Genomic DNA, 6,000 nt, shown 5'->3' with positions numbered 1-6,000 from the left:
ATTTTATTGAAGATCGAAAACCCCCCCAATAATTTTATTTAAATATTGGTAATATGGAATGGGGGAAGGATTATTGAGAATATTTATAATTTTCTTGTAAAGGTGATAGAAAGTTCCTATTTCTACGAGTTTCATGGGTAACCAATCTTTGTTATTAATTTAAGGGGACCCCTTGGGAAACTAACTGAATGCATTGACTTTGTCCCACCCAATTCATTTTTTTCTCTAAAACAAAGAACAACTCAACTAGGAAAAAAATGGTTCTTGCATTATTATGGTCCACTGGCAGAACGCCTAAAGGGCTAGTGGGGCCATCCCCAAACAAATTATTTAAAAAATAATACAAAAATAACACAACAATAACAAAACCCTATTCATATATGTAATTGGATAAGGGGGAGGTATGGTATTAGGTTGCCCCCAACGCCAGGTTGAGAGCAGCTTCTGTAGAAGACCTACGGCAGTGAGCAAATTAAAAATAAAGATAAAATACAATGCATGTATAAATAAATAAATAAATAAATAAATAGTTGAACATCTTTCATATGCATTTTTCATATGCGCGTCTATAATGGGAAGTAATCCCTGCAAATAAATCCCTGCGTAAAAATCTTTGCATATAGACAGAAACGTAACACCGGCTAAATTTAAAAAGAGGAAAAATGAAGAGAAGAATACACAGAAGTCAGCGATAGCAAGCTACAAGAAGGAATATAGTCAAATGGGTTAAAACATAAACTAAGGTAACACTCTCCGCTATCCTAGTTCTAAGCCTTTATAAATTTCAATGACAGAAACGTATAAAAAGTAGAAGTCATGGAAATTACTACAACGACATTAAAAGAAGACAGAGATGCTATACCCTATGGTTGTGACTCACACTACTCGGCTACCCTGGTCTTAAGTCTCTATACTTTCCTATCAGAGGTCATGTCCTCGGTAAGGGCTAAATCCTTCAAATCATATCTCAAGCAGTCTACCCACTTCCTCCTTGGTCTTCCTCTCCTTCTGGCACCGTCGGTTGTAATCGACTCTACCCTCCTGACCGCATCCGACGGTTGTCGCCTAAGGACATGCCCAAACCACCGTAGTCTTCCCTCCCTCAATTTTTTGGATACAGGAACCACCCCCAAGGACATCCTAATTTCAGAGTTTGGTGTCATGTCCCACAGAGTCTTACCACATGCCCATCGAAGCATTCTTATTTCTGCTGCCTCTATCCTCCTTACATGATCCTTCTTGATTGACCAACATTATGATCCATACAATAACGTTGGTCTTATTGTCATTCTATAAAATTTTCCCACCTTCTTGTCACACAAAACTCCAGTAGCAGTTCTCCACTTTAGTCATCCCGCCTTTATACGGTGTGTAACGTCATCATCTACACCCCATCTTTATGTATCATAGACCCTAGGTACTTGAAACAGTTCTTTGAGGGGAGAATGTATCCTTCTATGCATACTTCTACATCTTCAACGTTTTGGTTCCCACTGAAGTTTGAACATAAATACTTTATCTTTTCAATATTGATCCTTAGACATTTTTCTTCCAAAGCAGTCTTCCAGGTAGCCAGTCTACTATTCAGCTCGGTTTTTGTTTCAACAACTAGGACAATATCGTCAGTGAAAAGCATACACCATGGAACACAGTCTGGAGTTGCACAATAGATGTCATCCATAATCAAGGCGAAGATGTAAGGGCTAAGAGATGACCCCTGGTGGAGTCCGATTTCCACCTGGAATGCCTCGGTGTCGCCAACTGTGGTCCTGACGATTGTAGTAGATCTACAGTACATATCATGAATCACCTGGATATATGCAATTGGGATCAGTCTCGTTTCCAAGGTCTTCCAGATCGTATCGTGGGGGACACTATCATACGCCTTCTCGAGGTCAATCAACACCATGTGAAGATCTCTATTTTTTTTTCTTATATTTCTTCATAAGCCGTCGAAGTAGATGAATCGCCTCCGTAGTAGACCTGCCTGGCATAAAGCCAAATTGGTTTTCCGAAACCCTAGTAACCTGTCTCAACCTAACCTCTATCACCCTTTCTCATAGCTTCATGGTATGACTGAGTAGTTTAATACCTCTGTAGTTACCACAACGTTGGGGATCTCCTTTATTCTTATAGATTGGTATCACCGTAGACTCTCTCCACTCCTCTGGCATCTTGGCAGTCTCTAAAATAATATCAAAGATGTTGGTCAACCACTTAACTCCCTCTTCTCCTAGGGCCAACCACACAGTGATAGGAATTTGATCTGGACCGACAGCTTTGTCCCTCCCCATCTTTCTAAGAGCCATTTTGACTTCCTCAATCCCAATCCTACTTGTAGGGCAGTCATTGGTCAAAATATGATGGTCGGCTGACACATCAATGGTACTATCTCTACAGGGAGACGCACCGTCATTAAATAAACCAAAGAAGTAACTACCCAACCCTCTTAATATATTGATCTTTCACTAAAAGAACACCATTGTTGTATTTAATAAACCTAATGTTACCTATATCATTTTTCCTATTCTCCCTGGATTTTGCAAGCCTGAAGATGTCGTTTCTTCCTTCCTTGGTGTCTAATCTCTTGTACATTTCCTCGTATGCCCTATCTTTTGCTTTAGCCACTATTTTTTTGGCTTCCCGTTTTGCCTCCTTGTATCTTTGTTTAGCTCTCGATCTTTCTTCATCGTCATTGCATTGTAGAAACTCCTTGAAGTAAGTTTGTTTTGTCTTCACCTTAGTTTGGACTTCATTGTTCCACTACCACGATTATTTATGTTCCTTGACCTTCCCTGTCAACAACCCAAGGGTGTTTTTACCCACCTCTCTGATGGAATTTGCCTTATTTCTCAATAACATATCTGCATTATTTGAGTTTGTAGTTCCAAAACCTTACTCCTAAAGTTACCATATGTCGTTCCATGTAAGTTCTTCCAAATGATCCTAGGTTTACCAAGGTTAGCCTTTCCTATGAGTGCTCCGCTCAAGGCGTACTCGGAGCACCAACACCAACAATCTGTGTTGTGATACACATGCCTCTTTAGGGAACACCTTATAGTCAATGCAAGCCCACCGATCCTGATTTCGAACCAGGATGTAGTCGATTTGGGTACAATGTCCCCCTCTATGGAACGTAATCAAGTTCATATATCTCTTGTTAAAGAAGGTGTTAGTGACCACCATATCGTGTGCAGTAGCAAATTCAAGCAACGTATGCCCCTCCTCGTTCCTACTTCCAAAACCGAAACCCCCATGAACACCGTCATACCCGTCAATTACACTACCTATATGGCCATTAAAGTCTCCCCCTATGAAAACTCTTTGGTCCTCCAGAATGCTCCTAAGTACATCATCTAACGAATCCAAGAAGTAATGTTTCTCCCCATCCCCTAGGCCAACGTGTGGTGTACACTGAAAGGACATTCACCACTTCCGCTTCTATAATAACCTTAATCATCATGATCCTATTACGGTATCTACAAACTTCAACTACATTTTCCTTGTGCCGAGAGGATACCAAGATACCCACCCCATTTCTAGCGTTATCTACGCCTAAATACCACAACTTGTACCCATTACACTCTCTGGCGCGAGAATCTTTCCACCTAGTCTCTTGAATACATACAAAATCTATTTTCCTATTACTTAGTACGTCGGTCAGCTCCAGCAACCTAGCATTCAATGTACCTACATTCAACGTACAAACTTTAAGTCTAGTCTCCTTGACACCACTCTGTCAAGCCCTCCCCCTATACGCCCTATGGGCTCTAAAAGAAAGACATGACCTCAAGTAATTATCTATAGTCGTAGCTATGAGGAACTATGAAAAAAGAATCCAAATAAGACAGAAGATGCGCAAAAACAATGCTAGAGAATTGAGGGGTACTACAGAATCAAAACTAGATTACAGTTAGGATGCTTTGCTCACCGGCGAATTCAAATACCAGGCCGAATCAACCAAGAAAAAACCCAGAAAGCGGAATAACATGCAACACATGCGATCAGAATAGTTGTAAAAGTAGCATAGCACGTTTAAATACCTGGCCGACCACTATATGTACCTGGCCGGCAAGTACGAAGTAGTTGCTATTTTACGGCGGGATTGTTGAGGGCGCTGTTGAGGTCGACGGTAGAGATTGCTGATGGAATCTGGTTGCTGGTAACGTTCACATGCAAAAAGCAAAAAGCAAAAGGCACAAAAAGGAGATACACAGTTATTGCAGGGACAAAGATTTATCAACTGGATTTGGCGGTTGAGTTCGGCTCCAGACTGATGGTCAACGACACCGATCAACGGGAACGGAGTAGAGTCAGTCAGAGATTGGTCCAGTCAACTTTGTTTTCGAACAAAATCTCCCGAAATTGAACCGAACAACGAGGGGAATGCTAATACATGTTCAAAATTTGAACCGAAGATTGATGAGAAAGCTAGTGGAGGCGAGAAAGAAAATAATGATTGTGAAGATGAAGAGCTCTACGGTAGTCAAGGTAAGAAGAGGGGAAGAAAATAGGAAGGAAAAGTAACTCCCTAGAATCATGCTTCTAAAATGGTTTAGTTGAAAAATGAAATTTTCAGAACAATTACGAATTCAAAAAATAGAAATCAATCGAAACAAGGTGAAATTCAGCTGGATCTAGATACATGAAAATTAGATCTATGAAAATGAGATATCAAAAAGAAACTACAAATTCAACAAAAAAAATTCAGATATGAACGAGAGTGAAATAGAGAACGAAAATACACAAGATACATATAAATAATAGTTTAGGTACTAAGCGTATAATTTAACCTAATATATAATATTAATTTCTTAAATTTGACCGCAATAAAGTGTATGATATTATTAAATTTGATTGTCTCACAAAATGTGTATACTATTTTAAAATTTATAAACCACTTAAATATCATTTATTAAATATATTTAACATTTATTTTTTCTATTATTGTTTTATTTTAAACGAATGAAAAGCCATTTTTTGTTTACCAAACATTTAACTTTTAATTTCATTTCAGTTGAAGGTAAATGTTTTAAATATTTTTTCAATTCAATTTATATTTATAAATTTTATTTTAAATATCCATATTTATCATGTGAATTCATGAAATTTTATCTTTAAAAAATAAAAATTTAGACACAATTCTAAATAATAATTATTATTATTATTTCTTTAAATTTTTATATGAACAAAATAAATTTAAGGATTTATGAAAAAAATCTTAATATGATATTTTGATATATAATTTAGATTGACAAAAATATTAAAATATTTTAATTAATATATACAATTTTTAAATAACCTATCACAAAGTAATCTTGAGTTCCACCATATGGACCACAATGAAACAAATAAAACGTTGAATATCGCAAGGTTTACTTTATTTTAGGGTAAACTAAAGAGTTGGTCACTTTTGTTTCAGTTTTATAAACATATAGTCACTCGATTCAAAATACATAATATATGATCACTTTTTTTCATTTTAATTAAGATGTGGTCATTGAGACGTTAGCTGCCATGAGTTTGATGATGTGACACGTTAGTAAAAAAATTAATTTTTATTTGAACCCGTAAACTTTAGATAAAATACTAATCATGGGTCTTTTAGTAAACCTAAAATAGTTTAGAGATAAAATATCAATTTACCCATTTTCTTTTCCCTAAACCTATCATCTCTATTGCTTCATCTTTAAACCACTAATTCATCTCATTTGAAATTGGTTCACTCAATGAATTTTGATCTAGTTGAAGATAACCATACTATCATATTCACATATATACCCCAGAACATCACCGGACAAAGCATTATCTCGAAGATCAAGCATGGTCAGGTTCAGAAACAACTCGAGCTCTGACATTGTCCTGGACTGAAGCTTGTTCCATGATAAGTTCAAGTACCACATGTTGGAAAAAAACCCTATTTCTGTAGGGATCGTTCCTTCAAGGTCATTTCTAAACAGATCCAAGTTTTGAAGAGACTACTCAAACCTCTCAGAATCG

This window comes from Hibiscus syriacus, unplaced genomic scaffold (genome assembly GCF_006381635.1).
Source record: "Hibiscus syriacus cultivar Baekdansim isolate YM2019G1 unplaced genomic scaffold, ASM638163v2 tig00110121_pilon, whole genome shotgun sequence".
Classification (NCBI taxonomy): domain Eukaryota; kingdom Viridiplantae; phylum Streptophyta; class Magnoliopsida; order Malvales; family Malvaceae; genus Hibiscus; species Hibiscus syriacus.
The sequence above is the reverse complement of the archived record's forward strand: the minus strand, read 5'-3'. Positions refer to the sequence as shown.